Genomic DNA, 26,772 nt, shown 5'->3' on the forward strand with positions numbered 1-26,772 from the left:
AGCATGGGAATCCTTAATTAGCATTCAAACCCAGAGATCACCTTGAACAATTTATCATTTGAATATTCGTACCACATTCTCTTCAACCCCAGTCATCATTTTTGTTTCCTTTCCTCCTCACATAATCAAGCCTGGGAAATTTCAAACGAGCTGACCTTGAGAACCTTAAAAATATCTCTTAAATAATTCATCAAAATGTACGACTTGCATCTTGTGTTTATAAACTGGTCTGGTCTTATGTGTATATATATCTAATTTTAATATATTCCCTTTAAGCTTTAAATATTAAGTACAAAAAACACTAGTGTAAACAAAACAGACTGTTTTTTTTTTATTCTTACTACAGAGACAATCCAGACTTGATGTAGTACAATTTAAAGGGACACTCCGTTGGCAGCATACAAAATAAATAAAAATCACTGTTTGATAGATATACTCCAAATGAAAACTTGCATGTGTTTAATTATGCATTTTGTAATTGTGTGTATATCTAAATACAGCTTGAAAAACCTGCAGTTCTCTTGTTTGCTGCCTTTGCAAGTCCTCCCTTTCTATCCCCGCCCAGACTTTCTTTGCCTGTCCAATCACAGACTTCCCAAAATAGCTCAATGAGAAGTCGTTGCAAGGCAGGTGATCTAGGCAATTCATGCCTCTTGAGTTTAGCTCCACTGAGCTAACCTGAAAGCCAGGGGGGTGTAATCAGGTTAATTTATAAAAGTGCCAATTTCTGATGAAATCCACACTTTTTGTAAAATGAAAACAAAAAGAGGACACACTTTTTACACATTAAGCTTTTTAGCAAGCTAATGTGCTTAAGGGGTCTGGAGTGTCCCTTTAAGTAGTATGTAGATCTGCAACATGTATAGCATATTATTATAAACATTAAAAATATTTTTTATAGATTATAAAGATTTTAGATGAACGTATCGACCTTTACACCATTCAACTTACACTATGGTACAAATGTACAAAACATCAGCATTAGGTGAAGAATACCTAACACAGTTTATTTTAAATTATTTGGGTATTTTTCATGTGTTGGGCAAAATGTTGCAAACCTATTGTAAACACCGAAGAGTTAACTCTAGTTAGGTAATATATTCCAAACTGTGATCACAATGTAATTTATTTCAGTCTGAACGACCAATGAACTCAGCACCCATATGTATCTTCTATAAATTAAGATATTTGCATCCAGACACTGTTTCACTAATTTATCACATGCAGAAATTTAAAGCACTGTCACAGAATAAAATCATCCCACATATATGATAAAAAAAAGTTAAAATACTTTGAAGGCTATGTTTACTTTCTCTGTCACTTGCATTACTGTTAAGAGTATGAAGTTATAGCTTGATGTATCACGCCAGTTCCAGTATAAAGTGTACGCAATAACACTATTATAAATCCTCTTAACCTCAGATAGTCTGAGAAGCAGGGTATGCAAAGCGATTCAAGATCAAAGGTTATCATGGGAACAACACAATTGCTTTACTTACATACTGACCAATCCATGCTTACTGAATGCTTGACATTAAGCAGGTTTTAGGACTTTCCTTCAGAGTTCTGAACATACAGTTTGAAATAATACTCCTTAAAGACAGCAAATGAAGCATCCCAGGATCACAGTTTAAAATGCAAATATATAAAAATCCTTTTCGAGCCAAGACTTCCCACAGATATAACTTTAAAAATCTGCATTTTATGTTAGGATTCCACATTAGCATCATTATAATTCTAAGGCATGAACGATCCTCTCCAAGTATATTGTAAGAAGGGTGGGTGCATGCAGAGTGTAGGGTTGCATTGATGTGAGCAGGCAGAGCTGATGAAGGAAGCAGAAAAAAGTGCTCTGTTTAAGAGAGAGCATTACTGAGACAGGCTAAGAGAGACAGGATACGCAACATCGTAGGGGGTCTATCTGCTGAAAAGTGAATTTCCAATGTGAGTAGCTTGGCATGTTGATGGGTACTCAAAAGACTCCTGCTTGCATATAGTCATAAAAGGGAACTGACAACCTTAGCAATTGTGAAATCCTCACTATATTACCCTTATACACTCTGAATGAACCACACATTTAGTAACTTGCTGGTTATTAAAACAGCACTGTCACCCCCACTACTCCAAAATAAGTATTTTATAACAATAACTTCTTTACGAAATATTAACGTTGAATTTGTTGGAATTTCACATAAAGGAACACTATAACGGTAGGAATACAAGAATACAAAAGTGTATTCCTAATATTCCTAAAGCTATTGTGTACCTCTGGTTACCAATCCCTTGCATCCACCCCCACCTCCACTACTGCAAGGGATAAAAACCCTTAACTCAATTAACTGATTCCAAGGCCAACATGACCCTGGGTGGGCTGGGTCAATGCTTCACCTCCTCCAACATAACTCAATGGGTGGGCCTAATGCGCATTCACAGCAAGCGCTGTGAGTGCATTAGGCCCTTCCTAAAGGATGTCTAGCATGAGGCGACCAAAAGTCGCTTGACCACCAGGAAGTGCCTCTAGTGGCTGTCTACATGAGTCATTAGAGAAAGTCTTAGTCCTGCAACGTAATTATTGCAGTTTCTCTAAAACCGCAATAATTTACATTGCAGGACTAAGTGGGACTGGGAAACTGCACCCAGCCCACGTCAATGAGATAAATTATTCTGGGTACCTATAGTGTCCCTTTAAGTCCTAATACAGGCAAAATACATACTAAGACAAAGCATGGTCTACATGGTCTTGGTATTTTTCCTACACTTGACAATAAGGCAGAGCTACCTTCTGTCAAGCCCCAGACATGAAAAACATGGCGGCAGCAGCAAGGGACAAGTTCCGGTAATTACAAATCACCTTTCCCTGCACGCCTAGCCACCGGACATCCAGCGGCAATGTCACCACCAGGGTCTTTGCAAAATACACAAAGACACCTGACAGAGCAGCTTTAAATTTACCTGAATGGAAACTGTAACCTACTAGATTTATTTGAGGATTTCATTTAATCATGACCTTGATTTATTATTTTTGGATAAGCTCAAATGATCACAATCTGTCAACACATTTCACCATAAATGTCTATGGAAATTATGGAAGATAAATCATTTAAAAATGTTATCCATAAATATTAAATAATTTTAAAAGCATATTCAAAAATATTAAATCGAGGCCCATATACGACAACTTTGTAACTAGCATATGAAAGTAAAATATGGAAACGTTAAGTATAAATGATTTACTGTGGGTATCAAATTAGTTTTATATGAAGGTCTTTAAAATAGTTAACCTTAGCATCACGAGTTTCTTCAACAACTGTTGATGATTTCCCAATATTGAAAATCTAAAATGTCATGAATGCAATGCAGAAATAGTGCAGGGAGTGTTACTAGTGCCTAATCTGAATGTGTTGGTGGTAACATTTGACTGCCTATCCTCTTTCTGGTATCTGTGTTGCTGGAGAGGAGGTGTTATGGTCTTGTCCTGCCTCACTTCCTCTCTTTCTCACTCCCTTGCAATGTAGACATTTTGCCTTCGAGGTTTTTATGTGTATGCCCTGCCCAACTTCTACATGCTGCTTCTGTGCTCATACAACTCTACCAAATTTCAACAGCGGGCACTCATCAGTAGCATATTGAACGATAAACAGTCTCCAACCTCGCCACAACTGGCACCATGTTGGCAGTAAACTATTATTTGCCTGATTCATCAACCTGAATTCATGCAGTGTGTTCCACTATGAAAGTCAAGTGAAAATATGGAAAGAGCTTATTTACCTGAAAACCTAAAAGTAAAACCCAGAGACTCAGGATTAAGACCTGACTGATAAGACTGGTGTGAGCAGAATCCGGCAGGTTCTACTATCATTAAATCATGCATGTGGTCAAAAAAAGGACACTTTATCAATACCCAAAAGGTCTGATGCACACTTATGAAAAACAAATACATTATAATTACACTGTTGTTTATTTATACAATTTACATATTACATAACCCCTGTTAATATGGAATATTTTCATAATTTATACAAATATTTATTGTACAATTATTTGTATTATTATTATTATTGCCATTTATATAGTGCCAACAGATTCCGAAGCGCTTTACAATATTATGAGGGGGTGGGGGGAATAGTATAAATAGGACAATTACAATAAAACTTACAGGAACCATAGGTTGAAGAGGACCCTGCTCAATAGATATTACTTGTAGGCATCTAGTCAAGGAGTAGCCCTCAAATTTTATATAGTATTTTACTGCAAAAGCAGTTGTAGAAGGGGGGGCGTGGCCTAGCAGCGGAGCGGAATGGCTGCCTAATCTCTGAGCTCCTCCGTACTCGCCCTGCAAATCGCTAGAAAGCTGCCCCAAACGCAATTATGGGGAAACACACTAAGGCTGGGGGTACCCCCAAACCAGCGGCCACCCGCCCACCTGCAATCCAGGCATCGGTCAGGCAATACATGACCACACAGCCGGACCTATCATCCCAGGCCTCCGCTGAGGCCTTCCTGTACTCGGAGGCCTCATCCATGAGTCCGAACTCCCAGGTCGGCGAAGCAAGTGGAGAAACCACAGATCACCCACCGGCAGACTGGATGGCCCTGCTGAGAGCACTGCCCACCAGAGCTGACCTCACCCAAGCCACATCAGCCCTCCATGCCTCGATCCGGGCCGACCTCCAACTGATGAGAGCGGACATGCAAGGTATGGCAGACCGCATGGCGCGGCTGGAGGAGGAACAAGACAACCTCACTGTGGCCCACACAACCACAGAGTCCACACTTCACGGCCACACTGCCCACATGCAAGCCATGGCGCGCCATGTCGAAGATCTCGACAACAGGGGCCGCAGAAACAACCTGTGGATCCGAGGCCTACCTGAAGGCGAAGAATCCTCAACCCGGCTCACTGACACACTTACCATCTTATTTAACGACCTTCTAGGCCGTCCTATGGACACGCCGATCGACTTCGTCCGCGCACACAGGGCACTGAGACCCAGAGGCCCTGAAGGAGCGCCGCCAAGAGATGTAATATGCTGCTTAACTATCTTCTCCCTAAAAGAAGACATACTACAGGCGGCTCGCAATGCGGGATCCATCACCCATGAGGATCACCCTATCCAGATATTTCCTGATCTTTGCCCGGCCACATTGGGCTACCGCAGGGCTCTGAAACCCCTCACTCACGCCCTGATGGCTCAGAAGGTGAGATACCGATGGACTTTCCCGACCGGCCTAATTGCTCACACTCCCAACGGTCCCATGCCGGTACGCAATCCACAGGACCTGCAAGACCTCACTGTCGAGCTCCAGCTACCACCCTTAAACATGACTTGGCCGGACCCGCTAGACTTCTACGTTGGCCCACCAAGGCCGGCACGAGACGACCCGCTGCCACAAAGACGAACCAGATCCAGAATGGAGACGGCACGACCAGCCGGCAACCCCCGTTGAGTCCCGCGGCTCCTGAGAGACTCTGAGACCCACCGATTGAGGTATCTGTCTACGAACTATGACCCGCTGGGGAGCTTCCCATAAGGTACCTCACTAACCACACTGAACTGCCGGACTCCCTTTCTTGTTTCACTTTTGGGTGGGGGGCATAAACGGGGGATTTGACGACCCTGCGGCATACGCTATGCTCCGACTACCACCCCGATAGGGACCATTCTCTTGACCAGCTGAGCTGCCGTAAAGGGATTGACTCTGTCACATCACCAAACACAAGCCACAGAGACGTGGAGACTCGGTGCCACCGACACATTTTGTGAATACTGGTAGCGGAGATATAGGGTCTCTGTCGGAGGGCCCAACATCTCCCTTTATCGAAGTGGACGGGTATATAACATGAGGAAGGGTAGGCAGGAGGGGGACACAGCCACCACACGCACACTTGCCGCTAGAGCTCATGGCCACACCACGACACGCCACCTAATTAGACACGCCATGAAGCTCACACACACACACACGACTCATAAGGCTTGAAGCCTGGTCCACACAACACACATATTTTTTTCAGATACCCCACTCACAAGATCTCAGATAACCTAGGGGTTAGAGTACTCTTTGGGCCGGGCGGGTAGGGGGAAACCAGAGGGGCCTTCCACGTGGGAGTTTTTCTTTTTTCGTTGTCACCGCCATAGGTGACCCCGCGGGGAAACACCCCGTTCTTTTCCCTTTCTTTTTTTTTTCTTCTTTCCTCTCCCCTCTCTGAACCGGGACCCTGGTGAGGGACCGGGTATATCCGAGAGGCATTTGGTAACCAGCAGGACACGTTCCCACCTGGCCGGGGTGTCAGGAAGAAAGGCAAGGGGACTCGACCGAACCGCTAGTACGGACGGGACGACTCCACCTCGGCCTACACCCGAGCCATTACTTTGTATATATTTTTGTTTATTGTTCACATAGTGTTTATTTTATTCTGTCTCTGTACCTACTCCTAGGCACTCAAAGTCCGGCTGCGGTGTCCGCGAGGGGACTCGGGAAGGGGCCTCATCAAGGACCATCCGTCCAGGTAACACCCTCTCCCTACACCTCTGACTAGCACCTCCCCTGCACCCACCCAACACCTGGGTAGTAACACAGCCCGTAGGCCCACCACTTATCTGCCCACACTACCCCTGACAGAGAGGTCAACCGGAGTTCCCGTCATGCAGACCCCGAAACCGCTAGCCAGGGCAGACATCAACATAATCTCTATTAACGCCAAGGGCCTTAACCAACCTGAGAAACGATCACAGGCGCTCCGCCACTTTCACAGCCAAAGAGCCCACATAGTATTTGTACAAGAGACCCATTTCAAGGAAGGTCTGACACCTAGAATGACTGACAAAAGGTTCGCCCAATGCTATCTCAGCAACAACCCAATAGGGAAATCCAAAGGCACGGCCATCCTCCTTCATAAATCCCTTCATTTCACACCCACAGCAACCCTGAAAGATGACTGGGGAAGGTTTATATGCGTTAAGGGAACGATAGCCGACCGTACGTACACGCTAGCCAACCTGTATGCTCCTAACACTGCTCAACACCGTTTTATGACTAAATCCCTGAAAGCCATCATGGCTTTTACGGAGGGTTGTCTGATCATGGGGGGAGACCTTAATGTGGCCCTACAACCAAGCCTCGACACATCTGCGGGCACCTCGACGATACCCAGACATGTGTTGACCACTATCAACAAAACCCTTAGAGACCAACGCCTGACCGACTGTTGGAGGGCGACACACCCTGACGACAGAGACTTCACCTTCTATTCTACTCCAAATAAGACGTACTCCAGACTGGACTACTTTTTCCTACAACACTACTACCTGACAGATGTTAAGTCTGTGACGATTGGAACCGCGACATGGTCAGACCACGCACCACTCACCATGACGCTGACATCTCCCCTCTACAAACCGACGTGCAGCAACTGGCGACTGAACGAAGCCCTACTTAATGACCTAACAGTGACCACGGAATCCCGAACCAAACTTACTCAATACTTCACTGACAATGTTACTCCAGATGTGACACCCCTCTGCGTGTGGGAGGCCCATAAATGTGTTATACGAGGCTACTTCATAGCTAAAAGCGCAGCCATGAAAAAAGCAAAGGCTGCTAGATTGGCGACCATAATCGCGGAGATACAGGTGGTAGAGGCCAGGCACAAACTTACACGGCTCCAGAGCGATGGTGCCAAGCTACTGACACTACGCAGGGAACTGGCGTCCATCATGAACGCCAACTACCAAAGGGCGCACCTACGTACCAAAGCCTTCTTTCATACACACGCCAACAAATGCGGGACCTTGTTGGCCCGTATGATCGCCAAAAAAAGAGCAGAATCCTACATACCTAAAATTCGCGACAAAGACGGACGACTGAAACAACTCCCGGGAGACATGGCAGAGGCTGTACGGGAATACTACGTGGAGCTCTATGCCATACACCCCGACAGGGAGCCACCGCGCCAGGGCGACGTCCTACCAGAGACTAGACAATACCTACACTCACGCATACAAAACCGACTTCCCCGGGAAGCCACGACTGCCCTTGACGAACCGATCACACCTCATGAGCTAGCCTGGGCCATAAAAGAGTCGAAATTGGGCAAATGCCCGGGCCCTGACGGTCTTCCCACTAGATACTATAAAAAGTTTGCTGACGTATTATCCCCACACCTCCTGACCGCCCTTAACACCCTACGTGACGGAGCCAGCCTACCCACACAGACTCTAGCGGCCAACATCTCCCTGATCCCAAAGGAAGGTAAAAACCCGGAACTCTGTGCAAGCTACAGACCTATCTCCCTACTAAATTGTGACCTTAAACTCTTCACAAAAATACTAGCCCGCAGACTACAAACCTACCTCCCTGATCTCATACATAGGGACCAGGCAGGGTTCACGCCCCAGAGAGAAGCGAGAGACAACACCATCAGGACACTCGATCTCATTCACAGGGCACAAGACGGTCAGGAAGGCCTCCTCTTGCTCTCCACAGACGCGGAGAAGGCCTTCGACCGCATAGATTGGGGCTACATGCTGGCAGTATTAGAAGCGATAGGTCTGGGCCCGCATATGATGAGCTGGATACGAGCACTGTACTCTAAACCCACAGCTAGGGTATGCGTGAACGGGTTGTTCACGGACCCGTTCCCCATCCGGAACGGCACAAGACAGGGATGCCCCTTGTCCCCATTGCTGTTTGTACTGGCACTGGAACCCTTTCTTAACTCTGTCCGGGACAACCAAGCCATAAAAGGGATACAGATAGGACGGACGAGACACGTAGTGGCTGCCTTTGCAGATGATCTGCTGTTTTATGTCACTCAGCCTGAAACATCAATGCCAGCAATCATGGCAGAGTTCCAGCTCTACGGCCAATTATCGAACTTCAAAGTTAACCTCGCCAAATCCTCGGTTCTGAATGTCTCGATCCCACCCAATAGAGCAGAAGCCCTGAAACACACACTCCCATTCCAATGGTCTGACACCACTATAAGATACTTAGGCACCTCCATACCAAGAGACCTGTCACAAATATACACTGCTAATTTTCAACCCCTCCTGACCACAATACGCAGAGACTTGGAGGAATGGACTAAAGTCCGTCTTTCCTGGTTTGGACGCATTGGAGTATTAAAAATGAACATTCTACCCAGGCTGCTCTACTTGTTCCAGACACTACCAATTCACATCCCTGAGACATACTTTTCAACGCTGCGCTCCATGGCACTACGATTCACATGGCACAACCTACAGGCACGAGTCAAACACGACACTCTCACACTACCAAAACGGAAGGGTGGCCTGGCCCTCCCAGACTTCCAGGTCTATTACAAAGCAACCCATCTCCAGAGGGTGATGGAATGGTCCAAATCGGAGGTCCACAAGCTGTGGAAAGAAATAGAGTCAGACCAAATATCCAGACCGATAGGGCTCTTACCGTGGCTAGACCACCACCAGGGCAGACAGCTGGCTAACCCACACCCGCTAATTAGAGCGACCTTAATGGTTTGGCATAAAGTGGGGACACCCTCCTCCCTCACCACACCCATTTCCCCACTCTTACCCCTGACTCATAACGACGCCTTCCCACCTGGACTAGACGCAGGCCCGTTTCAACAAATGTTAGGAAACTCGCTACCTAGACTCTGCCACGCTACCACCAATGGCACGATACGGACTCTTGAGTCCCTGTTGCCCGTGGAGAGACCGACGTTAATGATGCAGTTCAGATACAAACAACTATCTGCCTACCTACTAATAATCACCAAAGACGTCCACACACACAGGCCGCTCACAGACTTTGAAAGGCTCTGCTATGACCCAAGCCCACTGGCCAGGGGACTGTCCATACTCTATAGCCTCCTCATGGACGCAAAGAGACTTCCCCCACCGAGCTTCATGAGTAAATGGGAAACTGACCTGGGTACTACACTCTCGCCAACCCAATGGGAAAAGATCTGTACCCTGTCCCTTCACTGTTCAACGTCCAGTAACATACAAGAAACGGCCTATAAGGTACTATCTCGCTGGTACCGCACGCCACTGGTCACCCATTCCTACGACCCAACCGCCACCAACAACTGTTGGAGATGTGAGAAAGCCCTAGGCACTCTCCTCCATATCTGGTGGACATGCCCCTTGATACAACCCTACTGGGCAGCGATCCACACGATCATCACCAAATTTTCTGATACTCCCCCCCACTTAGACCCAGCAGCCTTCCTCCTACACCACACCTCCACCCGTAGCTCATCCTACAAAAAATCCCTAACGATCAGGATATTAAACACAGCCAAGAGCCTAATTCCCTTATACTGGAAACAAAAGACCCCACCACCTGTGTCGGCCTGGTTTAAACGCATGGAAGAGCTCAGGGCACTAGAGGAACTCACCTCACACGCAGAGGGGCGAGAACAGTCGTATATGACGACCTGGACACACTGGATACTGGCTACGACGAAACCCGACTTCCAGACACTTATCACAGACTGAGTAGACAGCAGTGGGAACATGAACCGAGACGATGGGTAGGGGTGACGTAGAATGACCGAAAAGACAGCGCATGTCATACGTAGAGCTACCACAGACAGAGATTAACACGATAATTTTAGCCCTGACGGGGACGAAGGGCCACATAAACCCATGGGGCAGGGAGGACGCTTTCCCAAACGCTGAGGAATCCCCCCCCCAATCTCTTCTCATCCCCCCCCCCCCCCTGGCCCGGGCGAACTTGCGGACCACGCAGCCGGACCAAGATACAGCGGACCACAGGTATGCCACTAAAGGCTTAAATGCACATGTGTTTGACCTGGAAACCTGCGCGTTTCCCTGCATTATTGTACCGATACTTATGATTCGCTAATACTGTGCCTCATAACTTGTATATGCCATTTATTGGAAACCTGCGTGTTTCACCGAACCACTCTTGAGACATTTACTTTTCTTGTTGTTTGCAAATTTACTCTTGAAAACCTTAATAAAATTTAATTCACAAAAAAAAAAAGCAGTTGTAGAAATACTCCAAAAATTACTTCACTTATGTACAAAGCCCACTGTCATTATGGCTGAACATTGTTAGTCTTGTTACATAATTAGCCTGTGTTTTTTTTTTTGTTTTTGTTTTTAGAAATATTCAGTGTTATTGGTTGTATAGAAATTACATAATTCCAGACTCAAAGAAAACTACATCCTTAAAAATAATAGAGACTTTCAACAACAAAATATTACAAATTTGCAATAGTAGTTTCAGGATGGCTGGTATATATAAGTAAGCCTATATTTCTAAGGCTGACAGAAATACTATTGCTACCACTATTTCATGTATCTAGATTAATGGACTTTTCATTTTTGGAATCTATGTCTCTGCCCAGAATAGAGAACGTGGTTATATTCTTTAAAGAATGTTATTGCTCTATGCAATGCAGCCAGAATAGAGAACGTAGTTATGCTCTATGCAATGCAGCCAGGGATTACAGAATTTCCCTTATTGCTAAAAAAAAGTGACTGCTAGTGTTAGAACACTAAATACAGAGAGCAGAATACGTTGGTGCTTTAGAAATATTAGTAAGAGGCTCCAATAATATGTATATGTATCATCTTCTCTAACAAAAATAAATTCATTCTAAGATATGGATATCAAGTTATCTTAAAACATAAAAAAAGTATAATTCCCCCAGCTGATACCCTCTCGCTGGCTAGAAGGATAGGGATCTCTTTGGAGACGGTTCTCGCTTCATGCTCACCTGGCATTACCCCAGTTTCTCTTTTTTTTTCTCAACTTCCTCCCCCTTGGCTCTCCCTATTCCCACCTTAACCTTCTACTCTGGTACTCCCATTCTTTTCTCATTTTCGGACCTGTCCTTATCTAACTACCGTACTTCACGAATGGGATAACTGTTTTGGATGTATGTTTTGTTTCTATCTATTCTTTATACACATGGATATATGATTATTTTTCTTTCATTTAACACTGTTGTTTAATACATATCTATATGTAGATGTCACCACAGAGCAAACCGGACCAGGAGTTCCGTAATGAGATGAACACTGCTGGTGATATTAAAGTTTAAGGGAGCAAAGGACCATTTGTTCACATCTGCTTTACCTGTGACCTGTGACATCATATCCAGCACATTTATAAGTTAAGCTGCTCCTCATGGCAAGCAAATTCTCTCCCAGCATGGCAGCAGATATGTCCCCCTAAATGAGGAAATCCCCCTAAAATGTCCATATGGCACGCTGCTGTTCCAGTGTTTTACATCTGTATATTTATATAACACCAGAGGCAAACCTGAACCATTGCATAATGTAATGGGAAACACCGTACAGCTGTGATGTAAACATAATCACATACAAAACCAAATCGCTGTTAGGTCATACTTCAATAAATAAAAACCTTATATTGTAATAATGGGACGTTAATCCTTAAAAGTCTGTGCTTTCTCTGATTCATTAATAATTTCTTTATTTATTGCTTCACAAATGTCTTGTTTATACCTTTGTTGTTATACATTTTTTGTTTTTATAAATGCATGTAACTGTTCTGCAGGGTTGTGAAAGGTTTATGATTCTGGACTTAAGTATGGGCTCTAAGATTTCACTACTGATTTCTCAACATTTCACCCCAGAGATGACTGTGAACCACTTGTGCCTTCTAGCTTTAAGACAAGGAGCTTGAATGTATTAGAATGGTCCAGTCAGACCCAAGACCATAATCTCAGTGAAAATCTGTAGAAAGACTTGAACATAGTTTTTCACTAACTGTCCCTATCTAACCTGACTTGCGCAGTCACAATCGGCAAGATCTAGATGTAGACACTTACCCCAGAACACCCACCGATGGAAATGCAGGAAAATTTGATTCTAATTTATTCTATTGATTCAGATGGAAGAATAATTATTCAAACAAAAATATATTTATTTTTCTTGTTCAGTTAGCTTATGATTATGGTAACATATGTTGTGTAAAAATATGGTACAAATCCTAAAAAAAAATAATTCCAGGTTGTAACACTTACATAATAAGGACATATCTAAGCAGTAGAAAGCTAAGGCAGGGGGCTCTGGGTGTCATGTATCTAAAGGGTTGAAACATTCAGTTGAGTCATCTGGTTATTTATCTGTGCTGATTTTTGAGACCCCTGTTTATGTCTGTATGTCAGGAGGTAAGTCCTGGTTATCTCGCTAATTCTGTACATTATACACTAGTTTTATGGATCACATGCTGTGTCTGTTTATCGTGTGGTCTCTGTTGAGCAGTGATGAACATATTTGGTAGCATCGAATGACTTGTTTACAAATAATCATATAATTTAAGTATCTATAAATCTCCAGCCTTGTGGGACTGTTTTTGCACAATACAGATGTTTATGTTAACTCTGTCTGCCTTGGAATTGATGTTGTATGAATATGTCCCTGAATAAGAAAGGTATCAGTAGTATTTAAAAAAAATAGTTTTTTCACTTGTGCATTTTTTTTAAAGAGTCTGTATCAACATTTCTTCTTTATAAATAATCGATGTTACTCAGATGGCAGTTTGTCAAATTGCACTAGCTTGTTCAGAGTTGCTTGTAGTGAGAAACAGTGTGTCTGAAAATCCATACTAACTAAAATAAAGATTTTACATTCTGGAGACTTATCTATATATCTACATTCATATTGTTTTTAAAATTACAGTATATTATTATGTTATGTTCCCTCCTTGCTCATCATATCTAGAGCAGATTAGCTCGTCAGTTTACAGTAAGTCAACAGTAGTGAGTATACTCCCAGTGTTTGGGGTTAGTGTCTAGCTATTTCTGTGAAATGCGTTGGACTAGCACTTTTTATTATGAGCATGGTTGAAGACAAACCTGGAGCTGGTTAGATTTCTGCAGGCTAGTGGTTGGTTGTGTTGCGCTCCCGGTGTACTACAGGCGTAGGGTGTGAGGTAAACTCCTGTGTGTTACATGAAAGTGTTAAGCTGTGCAGGGGCTTACGCATGTGCGTGATCTCAGGATGGTTTCATGTGTGTATCAGGTGCCAGGCTATGTGTACCTTCTGGGTACTATGTGTGTTGTGTTATGCGTGCTTGTGTGGACGTCGGCCTGTTGGGTGCCTTCTCACAGTCTGGCACTCTCAGTGTGGCCCCTGACCTAAGGGGGTGGCGGGGGGGGGGTATGTAATACGCCTCTCTTTGCTGTGTTGCCTGCGGTTTGGAGGCCGGTGTACAGCTCCCATTGTGTTTGGGTGGTGTAGTGCCTGTCTCCGGTATTGTGGTGAGATATCTGCATGTACGTGCATGGAGATAAGAGTAATTGGTAGTAATAGTAATAAGAGCAAATGGTAAGGAAAGGAAAAGAACAAAAAATAATGGTTAAGCATGGAGATCTATCTTTCTAGATTCTGAATCGGTTTGGGTGAACGTTCAGGCTGGTCGTCAGTCCGTGTTGGTTTCTAGGCCTTGGCACAGGCTGGAGGCTCAGAGGTCAGGCCGATACAGTCCCAGGTTTAAGTCCGGTATGCGGGCGCTGTGGGTGGTCCGTCGCTTGTTCAGTTGAGGTGCCGGCCGTAGGGTCCCAGGTTACGGTGTCGTCCGTAGTGGACGGTCGATTCAGTTGTAGTCCCACTGCAGATAGGAAGGCAGGGGCTCCTGCCGGGGAGGTAAGGCTGTGAGTGGTCCCAGCGTGATGGACAAGTAAAGAGCCGGTGGTACCCCATCTGTATGGTTTGTTTGCGTCACGTAGGGCAGCGGTTACTGGGCCGAAGGATTTGCGTCTAAGCAACGTGGCTCTGGTGAGGTCTTGGAAAAATAATAGCTGAGCTCCTTCAAATGCCAGTGGCGTTTTGCCTTTCAGGGCTACCATTATTTGTATCTTGTCATGTATGGTGACGCGCCGCAGGATGACATCCCTTGGGGTGTCTGATGGGGTGCGGGCCGTGCCTGTCACACGGTATATCCCATCCAGTATAATCTTTTTAGCTGCTGGCTGCGACAGGATCGTAGTTAGGAGACGTCGTATGTAGTGCGGCAGTTCTTCAGTGGTGATGGTGTTGGGTATGCCGCGGATCTTTATATGTGTGCGGCGTTGCCTGTCTTCAAGGGACATTATTTGGGTTGCTAGTACGTGTTGTTCCACGTGCAGTTGTTGGACTGAGTTTTGCAGGATGGTTATGGTGTTTTGGACTCCCTCTATGTCACTTTCTGTATTTGTGACCCGGTCTGTAACTTGTTGTATATCCCTTTTAATCAGGGCTACATCTGCAGCCAGCAGTTTCTGGATGTCTGCTAGGAGGGCTTTTAGGTCCCCTTTAGTGGTGGGGGCTGAGTCCTCTGGCGAGGCTGGGGGTTTTGTGGGTTCCCCCTGAGGGTTTAATCTGTGTGGGGTCCCCTCTCCCTCTGTCACCTGGGCTGGGGTCATATTTGGCGGGGGATCCGCATGTACTGGCGTGGTCTGCGCCGGCCGCAGCAGCATTTGCCCAATGTCCCTGCTTTGGGGGTGATCACTGGTCATGGGTTTGGGGGTGCGTCTGCCCATGTTTGGTGCTGCCTGTAGGGGGTAGTCTGAGTACACACTGCCTGCTCTCTGTCCGCCGAGGAGTGACTCGAGGCCGAGGAGTGGCGAGGTGTGGTAGGCCGCAGTTTTGCGCCGCTGCCTAGGTTGCTTGGCGGCGTGAAAAAAAGGCATCGGACTGTTCGTCTCGATGTTGTGGTGCCGGTCCTGTGCTCTGTTTGAGTGGATGGCCCCAACGGGGGGAGATATCTGCCGGATTGCGATCGGCACTCGAGGAGCTAGGGAAGATGGCGTCTTTTCAGGTTGGTCGTCAGGCTCCGCCCCCAGTTTTACTTTTAATACAGTCCAGACCCAAATTTAAAAATATAGGTAAAGAAGATTTCAAAAAATTACTTTTTAAAACAGTTTCATATATTTAGTGTTGTGTAGTCTGTTACATCTATATACATAAATAATTATTAGAACTATAATAATGCTAAAAATGGTAATTATCTTTATTGAGTTTTATCAAGATAAATAAGGTTAGGTTTAATTTTACTAACTCGTGTATTTACACATAATGCGTTTTATTTAGGGTTTTTTTTGAGCCCTTACTGTCCTGTGGAGACATTACATATTGAATATAGCTTTTATAGTACCTCACAGAGAAGAATTTTCCTTAGCTACAACAGTTTCAAATGTTTAAAGTCATGTCAAACATACTGAAACATTTCCACATTTATGCCGAGCTAAGTGAAAGAATGGTTACATGGCTTGGGGGGTTTCTCAAAATAATGAAGAGGAAAGAGAGTTCAAATGGCAAGCACATGCAAATATAATATAGAAAGGTATAGGAATACAGCAAGAGAGAGCTAGGTGAACTTACATTTCATTACTCCTGAGTGAAATGCTTTTCGGTTAATAGTTTCCCTTATTTACATGATGTTACATGTATTTATTGTAACAATTTTATATAAGGTATTGTATTGAAAAAATATAAATACTTATAAACTGACCAGACATTGTAAGCTTGTGTGCAGGGCTCTCAGATCTTCTTTGTCAGTTTTGCTTCTCACGCCCAAAATAAGTTTACATTTAATACTCCAAGTGCAACAGATTATTTTGGCACAATAAACATATATAAAAATTTAAAATATTTATAAAGTATTGTTATAATGCAATATACCTCATAAGTTGTAATATTATCTCATAAGAAGGACAGAACACTTTCATTTGTTTTTCAGATTTTGTGATTTGGTAACTCAGACATGACAAAGAGTCCTCAGAATACATTTATACAACTAGCAATATAGGATTGGAAACTTAATTGCAAGTTGCAAACTCTAGACCTTTGGCACTCCAGATGTTGTGGACTGCGTTTTCCATAATGATCTTACAACCATAGTGCTGGCAAAGCATCCAGGGAGAGCTAGTCAACAACATCTGAAGTGCCGAAGGTTGCCTACCCCTGTTCTCGACCAAAACATAGAAGACCCAACTCACCCTCCTTTTTTTTTTGTCTTCTTCTCTCCTTCTCCCTGCCACTCTCCTCCCTCTCTGTGCTATGAAACATGTTTATGAATTGTACAGCGCTATGGAATTTGAAATAGTAAAATAATAATAATAATAAAAAACTCACATTGACTGTGTTGGACTGCAACTGAAATTTCATGAAGGCAAAAGCTATACTAAGACAAAGCAGGCGCTATTTTCCCTTTGCTTGACAAAACCTGATAAACGGCGGAGCTAATACCATCAGGTTTTGTCATATCTCCCAGCCGTCACTAGTGACTCTCATGGCTGTAAGCAAAAAAAATTAAAAATAAAAATAAAGCCTCATTCATGGTAGATCCCACAGCCTTGCGGGATCCTCCATAGACCTCAGTGCTGTACAGATTAGTCACCATTTTTTTTTTTTTTTTTTCACTAAACACCAAATTGTAGGGAAAATATATCCAACTTGCTAAATTTAGACAAGAATAGCTGATTTCTAAAAAATGTCCAACTTAGCCATAGTCACAGCTTGCCTATTTTAACCTGAATTTTGTAATTCTGTTTTCAATTTATGACAATTCAATGTTAAATGAATAAACCCTCTAGCATATGTATTTCATTAGCAATTTAATATTTATTGTCACAAGAAAGGTCCTTTTTAATAGTTTGAACATTATTATTTGACTTTGTTTCTAACTTTGATGCGAGGAGTAAGGAAAGTCATTAATCAAAAGAATGTCAAAGATTATATTTTAGCACATAAATCTACAATTATATTAATATTTGCTAATTAGATTTTCTTCATCTCCAATAACAGCCTGCAGATGTTTATTGCAACACATGCCAAGGGTTGAGTGGTCCACATTCACTACTGCAAGGTTTAAAAAAGAATTGTAGAAGGATATTGTGTTTATGTAGTTAATGAGCTTTTGATATTTAGTTTATGATCCAAAATAAAACTGATATGGCCAAACAGGCCAAGTATTTTTCTAGGAAAGTGTCTCCTGATATACTCATGATAAATGAGAGCTCTGATTAAATTTGTACCACTATACATTACAGTGTACTACTTACAAAGCTTACATTCTAACCTAGAAATGTATGATGGAGCAGATCTGAAAGTCAGCAAGAATATTCAGACAAAGCAACAAATGAACTAATATTTACTAAAGCAGCGCTTCCCAAACCTTTATGGTCCGAAAAACCCACTTTTTAAAACGGTAATTTTTCGAGACCCATTTGCTTTTAATGCATATTTTAAAAATGCATAAATTTGGCACATCATGGCAGCTTTAGAGGCATTCAATTGGCATACAATTGGCACACCACGACAATCAGCTTTAGGGGCATAAAATTGGCACAACATGGCAATCATTTTTAGATGCATAAAATTGCCACATAATGGCAGCTTTAGATGCATAAAATTGGCACAACATAACAATCTGCTTTAGATGCATAGGGGACAGTGTGGGGGAAAGTGAGGGTGACAGTGTGGGGGAGAAGAGAGGGTGACAGTGGAGGGAGGAGGTGAGGGTGACAGTGTGGGAGTAAGGTGAGGGTGACAAGATGGGAGAAGAGTGAGGGTGACAAGATGGGAGAAGAGTGAGGGTGACAGTGTGGGAAGGAGGTGAGGGTGACACTGGGGGGAGAAGGGGGAGGGTGACAGTGTGGGAGAGAGGATAGAGTGACAGTGTGGGAGGAAGGTGAGGGTGACAGTGTGGGGGGAGGCAAGGGTGACAGTGCAGGGAGAAGGGTGAGGGTGATAGTGTGAGGGAGAGGTGAGGGTGACAGTGTGGGGGGGAGTAAGGGTGACAGTGTGGGGGAGAGAGTGATAGTGGAGGGAGGAGGTGAGGGTGACAGTGTGGGAGGGAGGTGAGGGTGACAAAGGGGGGAGAAGAGTGAGGGTGACAGTGTGGGAGGGAGGTGAGGGTGACAGTGTGGGGGGAGATGAGGTTGACAGTGGGGGGAGAAGGGTGAAGGTGGCAGAGTGGAGGGGAGGTGAGGGTGATAGTGTGGCGGGGTAAGGGTGACAGTGGGGGGAGAATGGTGAGGGTGACAGTGTGGGAGGGATGTGAGGGTGACAGTGAGGGGAGAAGGGTGAGGGTGACAGTGTGGGAGGAAGGGTGAGGGTGACAGTGTGGGAGGGAGGTGAGATTGACAGTGTGAAAGGGAGGTGAGGGTGACAGTGTGGGGGGAGGTGAGGATGATAGTGGGGGGAGAAGGGTAAGGCTGACAGTGTGAGGCAGGTGAGGGTGACAGTGTGGCAGGAGGAGAGGGTGACAGTGTGGCGGGAGGAGAGGGTGACAGTGTGGGGGAAGTGAGGGTGACAGTGTGGGGGAGAGGAGAGAGTGACAGTGGGGTGAGAAGGGTGAGGGTGACAGTATGGGAGGGAGGTGAGGGTGACAGAGGGGAGGGAAGGGTGAGGATGACAGTATGTGGGAGGTGATAGGGATATCCATCAAAATACTTTTTCAACAGAGAAACACTAAAACACAACAACAAAGGGTAATAAAAAACAAGAATGCAGCTTACATATGCTAACAAACATATTGAAACAAATATCACTTGTATTTATGTAATGATGTTATCTCATTTCTTTTTATGTATGTTATACATGTTTATAAAAACAAAAACAGACAGTTACCATATAACCACTGGGCTTCTGCGAAAGCCAAAGAACAAATCAATGCCGCAATGTAATTGTCAATGTAAAAATAAAGAATAAAAAAAATAAAAAAAAACTTTTTCGAGAAGTCCCTGGTGATCCAGTGGTTTCTTCTCCTTCCTCCCTTGTGGTCCAGTGGCTCTTGCTGTCCTGTCTGCAGCTCCACCTCCGCCGACTGAAGACCATGCAGACATGATCTCGCGGGCACTGGCTCATATAGTCTCAGAGCATTGCTGCGGTAGCCCACGGCAACGCTCTGTAATTGGCTGAGGTCGCTGACATTTACTGCGTGGTCTGCAGCACTGCCAATGGTGGAGGCAGAGCTGCAGACCGTAGGGTGTGCAGGAATTTCTCCCTGTTACAGAGGGGCCCCACACCCAGCGGCACTCCTGGCAAGTAGCTGGGCCCCCTCTTGGTGTCAGACCCTTGGTCATGAAATGAGGGCCTGACGGTCTTCCGGGTCCATAGCGTGGGTCAGCGCGACCCACCAAAAATCCGCACTAAAGGGTAAATTGTAGGGAATTCAATGTGAATTCAAGCCAAATACAGAGACAAATACAACATATAACTGCCTTTTGAAATTTTTTTAAAAATTTTTTTAGTTCAGCTATTGTGACCTAAAATTACAATTCCTGACAATTCAATTCAATTCAATTCAAACTTCAGTGAATAAATCTGAATATTTAACAATGTCAATCACTCTATTCTACTCATCCTACTCCAACCTCACTTATTCTGCATAAACATACAGCCACTGCACTGGAGGATACCTGCCTTATTGGCTGTGTTTGTCTATCTTTCCCAGTAAGTCTAAATCTTTAATGTGTCTTCTTACATAAAATAAAAAAAATTGTAGTTGTTTAAAATATGAACTGATTATTTCTTCAGTGTGTGGTTGCTGTTTCTGAGTGTTATCTAAACCATTCTGTTACTACAGCCTAGACACTAGGAGACTCCCACTGGAGCCCAGAGCTTCTGCTCTGGCAATGACCATGGGCCAGCTGGCCGAAGCCCAGCACTATCACCACTGAGAGAGGGGGGCCTAGCACCCACAAAGACCACTGGATACCCGCTTAGACCTGCATGGATCAGAGTGAGTGTGTCTTCATGGGTCAAGGTGAGTGTGTCTTCATGGGTCAGTGTGAATATATCGGCATGGGTCAGTGTGAATGTACCTGCATGGGTCATTATGTGTTTCTGCATGGGTCAGTGTGTGTGTCTGCATGGGTCAGTGTGAATGTATCTGCATGGGTCATTATGTGTTTCTGTATGGGTCAGTGTGTGTGTCTGCATGGGTCAGTGGGTGATTGTCTACCTGTTTCAGTGAGTAATTGTCTGGATGGATCAGTGTGTGTGACTGCATGATTCAGTGAACATATCTGCATTTGTGTATACAGAATACAATGTATACACAAAAAATACTATGCAGATTATATAAATGAAGAGAGACATCAGGGTAGAGCAGTAAAAGATGGAGGAGAAAATATTTGAAGAGATGGAATGAAAGAGTATGCATTGAAGAAAAAGGTAAAAAAATATATGTTAGTAATGTAACATCGGCTAGTAATGAAATGTTTGATTTTAGTCTACATTTAGTCTACATTAATGGTGTAATAAATGTCCTGCAATAATCTTGTTAGCCCATACTTGGTTGTTGTGTTAGAATGTGTTCTCTGTAGATCCCCTCAGGACAACTTTTCTTTGAGAGACAAAGTACATGCTGAGCTAGGTGCTAAAAGTCATATTCATTCCTGTCTCTTCGTCTCATATTCAGGCCAGTGATTTCCAATGAGGCTTTATAAACACTGAAGCAGATGGCTATTATATTGTAAACCAGTTCAGTTAATGTTTGGTGAGAGCAGTAGGAAGAGAAAAGGGCATGGTTTACAACAGAGACATTGCAGAATTTAGCTTTACGTGAAAGAAAATGCAGCAACAGTTTTTGTGATGCCTGCATGAAAAAGTGTCAAAATGCCCCCAAGGTATAAGCAGCTATAAGCAATATAACCACTATAGTGTAGTGGCTATGTTTTCTAGAGTCTCTAGGTACAGTCCACTGGTTGAGAAGCAGTTGGACAACAAAATAGGGTCCATCATAGCACCAGGAGACAACCACTCTTCAACCACATTAATGATGCTGAATTATCACTTTTGCATTATTAGTATCAATTTCATCCAACATTGAGGATGGGAGAGCAGGCTGAATGAAACTGACACTAATAATGTAGAAGTGTTAATGCCACATATCTACATGGTTGAGGAGGAGGTACTCTCCACATGCTATGACAATCAAAGGTCAAATTTGTTTTAAGCAGTTTGACATAAAACATGAAGGATGGTATCCAGAGACTCTAGAAAAGATATCTACTACACAAAACATGTTACGTAGCATGTGATTTTAATTGATATATGTTCCCTGCACTCAAAATCAAACCCCAACACTGATTGCTAGGTAGATATAAAAGTTGATGACTATTAGCATGTAATTCAACAATACTTTTAGCCTGCATATATTCTTAAAGGACCACTCTAGGCACCCAGACCACTTCAGCTTAATGAAGTGGTCTGGGTGCCAGGTACCTCTAGGATTAACCCTTTTTTTTTATAAACATAGCAGTTTCAGAGAAACTGCTATGTTTATAATGAGGGTTAATCCAGCCTCCAAATCCTCTAGTGGCTGTCTCATTGACAGCCGCTAGAGGCGCTTGCGTGCTTCTCACTGTGAAAATCACAGTGAGAGCACGCAAGCGTCCATAGGAAAGCATTGTAAATGCTTTCCTATGCGACCGGCTGAATGCGAGCGCGGCTCCTGCCGCGCATGCGCATTCAGCCGATGACGTCGCGATCAAGATGGAGAGGAGGAGGAAAGCTCCCCGCCCGGCGCTGGAAAAAGAGGTAAGTTTAACCCCTTCCTCTCTCCAGAGCCCGGCGGGAGGGGGTCCCTGAGGGTGGGGGCACCCTCAGGGTACTCTAATGCCAGGAAAACGAGTATGTTTTCCTGGCACTAGAGTGGTCCTTTAAGCCCATGTCTTAAATAACTCCCAGACTGGCCTTTTCAGTCACAATAAATTCAAAATGTCATTCTTGTCTACTAGAATTAAGTGTTCACTAGAATTAAACTCCATACACGCTATCTGACTGCTGAGCAATGAATAATGCATATCTACCAGAACATATCATTCTAAAACACATGAATTAAAAGACAAAAAAGTGTTCCTACTTGTAGTTATCTTTCTGTCTGTCAAAATTGTTTTTGGATCCCTGGAGATTAAAAAGAGATAGCTGAATGAATGTATTATTGATCTTTTTTGAGATGAGATGTTTATCTCTATCGTTTAACTATTTGCTGTGTAAACACATGGCTGTGGCTGCAGAGGTCATACTTTGTAACATCTTTATGATCTGGGCCAGACATCTCATAAGCTTATGGCAATTCAGAACTACAGGGTGTTATCAGTTGCTACATCTAAAAGTTAAAACAGGAAAATTCTTTGAAGTGCACCTGCCATTAAAAATGATATGATGGCACATTAAAGAAGGGCTAAAGTAAATGAAACAGTGGTTTGAGATTAGTTCTTATGCAGAATTGAAATGTAGTCAAAGAAGAGGAAACCTAAAGAAACTGCATTTGCACCAACCATCAGAGGCATATTCACTAATACTGAATTGTAGTGAGGTGTGTGATATTTCTGCCTGTTTGACTGTGTTAAAGGAAAACTCCAGTGCCAGGAAAACAATGCGTTTTCCTGGCACTGGAGGTACCCTCTCCCTCCCACCCCCCAATTCCCGGTTACTGAAGGGGTGAAAACCCCTTCCATCACTTACCTGAGGCAGCGATGTTTTTATTTCTTATGTCATTACATTTATAAAATATCCCCACCTTCTTGGCATTATTTTACCCGCTGTATCCTGGCACCAGTGGTCATATCTGGATGAGTGGTGGAGTGGAGACAGTAAGAAAGGGATTTCTTAAAGAACCTGAATAGTCGGAGCCTACTATGTGGCTCTGCAAAGTGTGAGTGAAACAACTATATTTATTCCTGACAATTCATGGTTAACCAGTATTATGCTATGTACTTACTTTCTACTTAGGTGGAATCCAAATGATGACCATGCTTTAATAAGTATATTATTTTAAGTTATTATTATACTTCTACTGCGCCCCCTATCTCTATTTGTATTTGCTATAAAGAGACTGGATCAAACCTGCAGGCGAAGAAATATAAAGACATTTCAAAATGTATTAACTATGTCAGCTGGTTTAACAGCATGAGATTGTTTGAATATTGTATTCATTTCCTCTTGTTCCTTGTATTACTCAATAAGGATTAGATTAGCTTAAAGAAATTTAATTTACCTGAGTTTATATAAACTGTGCACTATGCCTGCTTTTACTAAAACCATCAGATACCAAGTACTTGGCTTTAGCAATCTAATTATTTCTATTCATGCTACATGTGTGACTTTGGAAAATGCTATACTAAGTACCCACTGTGTTCACTAAAAACGATTCCTTTTAAAATCTCATTATTTAAAAATCATAACTGTGCAATTTCAGAATTCTGCCGTTAGTGGAAGGCTGTGTGTGAAATATCTTGGTAATAAATTACACCAGTAAATAAATAACCTCAAATTGGCGGAAGACCCAAGTTATTCTCAAAAAATGCTGAGTCCAAGTGTTACCCGATATGCAATGTTGGAAATCAATAATAGATGTAATTTCTCTACAGCTGAGGATGAATTGGTTCTTATTTTCAAATAAGGTTTTAGAAAGTGTGAAATCAGTGGTCCGCGAATAAGAACTCTGTTTGTTTAGTTTTATCTACTACACATTGATGAAATCTGCTGTACGCAAACAGAAAGAAAAATGAGGATAGGTGTTTTATTTGAATAATGTTTTTGTACAGCACTTATTTGAATTTTCTGCTTTATAATTCATTATAAATTTCTTTATCTTGCCCAGTCATGTGAACGTGCTATTGGAGTGTGTATTTTTTCCAGTGCCAGAAAAGATTGTGGAACTGTATTGCTTAGTAAATATTGTCCTAGAACGCACTGTCCGTAGGCCTGATTTGTTTTTCTAATCCATTCACGTCTAGAACTCGAAACGAAAAAATTCCCTGTCAGCAAGTCTGCACAATGTTCTAATCCCCATTTGTATGTGAAGAAGGATTGGGAGATAAGGTTTGAGCTGATAAAAAGTGTCACTATAATGATAAAATAAAGGACAACGAAAGACGATAGCGAAGGCGTCTAAATTGTTAGGAGCTGACTCAGTGGAAGTCTGCTTGGGAAGTTAATATGAACTCATGAAACAACCGTGCCAGCTGACCCGAGCAGCAAATGGCCAGTTTATTAAAGTTAAAATGCCATTTCTTTACTTATGACATCATCACGTCCGTAGCTTGTTATCACAGCTTCAGTATGTTAATCTAGTAAAGACTGAATTGCAAGTAAAGATAAATGTGCTGTACAAGTAGTGATATCATATGTCAGTGCAGTGGACAAATAAAATGTAATCTAACTCATTAGTTGGTTTCATTGCATTCTATTATTATAGGGAGCATTGCTAATTTGTAATTATAAGGAGTTTATAGCCCTTATTATACGGCATTATACAAATAATAGATTAGAAGAATGAATTCAAATAAAAATAGAAAAAAAAAAAACATTACTTCTGACTCTATGTTTACAGAAAATCTAAATGTGTCCAGGTACCATGAAGTAGTTTAGATTTTTTTCCACCAATATTTTGTGCTACACACACCTTTATTTTGTTCTACAAACCATATATGGCAGTGGTTCCCAAACTTTTTAGGTTCAAGACGCACTTAATATTTTTATATTTTTCCAAGGCGCCCCAAGTCCAAACATTTGTTCAGTTGTTATATGTACAGCGCAGAGGCATATATTGGGCCCCTGTTCGACAGAAATGCTTGCCGTTCAAGCGCAGAACCAGAACCTAATCTTGGGAGGGGCACTGGTAGATTATTTAAAGAAACAATCCAGGCACAATAACCCATACAGCACTTTGTTGTGGTTATGGTGCCAGTAGTGCCGTAATGCCCTCCCAGAGTAAGTAGTAAAACTTTTTAAGGACAGTTTGACAACTTACCTGGGATCTGCGTGGATAGGGGCTGTAGAAGGGAATAGAGGCTGTAGTGTGTGAAGTGTGCAATGTTTGTGTGTGTGAGTGGTGGAGTGTGTGTGTGAGGGGTGCAGTGTGCGTGTGTGAGGGGTGCAGTGTGCGTGTGTGAGGGGTGCAGTGTGCGTGTGTGTGAGGGGTGCAGTGTCTGTGTATGTGGGGCAACTTGTGCGTGAGGGGTACAGTGTGTGTGTGATGGCAGGTTGTATGAGGGGTACAGTGTGTGTGGGGCCGGGTTGTGTGAAGGATACAATGTGTGTGGAGCAGTGTGTGAGGGGTACAATGTGTGTGAGTGGTACAGATTGTGTGTATGGAGGGGCAGTGTGTGTGTGTATGGGGGTCAGTATGTGTGTGAATAGGTGGAAGTGTGTGTGTGTGTGTGTGTATCGGGGCAGTGTGTGTATGGAGGGTAATTATGTGTATGGGGGGGCAGCCTGTGTGTATGGGGGCAGTGAGTGTGTATAGGGGGTAGTGTGTGTGTGTATAGGGGGCAGTGTGTGTGTATGTATGTGGGTAATTGTGTGTGTGGGGGGGAGCCATGTGTGTATGGAGGGAGTTATTATGTGGTGTGGGGTCTGTGGGGGTTGGAGGGCAAATTCATATATAATTTATTTATTTTTTAACTTAAAAACAATAATTTCAATATCCCCCCTCCCTGCTTACTGTTGCCTGTTAGGGGGGACAATCCCTGGTGGTCCAGTGGGGAAGCCCTGGTGGTCCCACTGGTGAGAGTGAACTCTAGCAGCCTCAGGAGCTTCTAGAGTTCACTCTCGCGAGATTCGGAGGGTTGTCGTGGTAACCTTGGCAATGCTCCGAGCTTGCGAGAGGAGAACCTGGCGGAGCTGCAGGTTACAGCTCTCCGGGTCCTCTCTCCCTCCCTCTTCCCTGCCAGCTGCCAGCAGTACACTGCAAGCGGGCCGGACAGGGAGATCTCTGATCTCCCTTCCGGTCCTGCAAAGCCGGCAGGGGAGAGGGAGGCACAGTTCCCGGTGCTGTGATCATATA

At 43.6% G+C, this 26,772-nt stretch overlaps 1 protein-coding gene across 2 annotated transcripts in view; it reads right to left on the reverse strand.

The window, feature by feature from the left end:
- KIF26B (kinesin family member 26B) overlaps positions 1-26,772 on the reverse strand; it is a 347,114-nt gene that overhangs the window by 149,844 nt on the left and 170,498 nt on the right. The window lies entirely within an intron of this gene.

The sequence above is a fragment of the Pelobates fuscus genome, chromosome 2 (genome assembly GCF_036172605.1).
Source record: "Pelobates fuscus isolate aPelFus1 chromosome 2, aPelFus1.pri, whole genome shotgun sequence".
Lineage (NCBI taxonomy): Eukaryota > Metazoa > Chordata > Amphibia > Anura > Pelobatidae > Pelobates > Pelobates fuscus.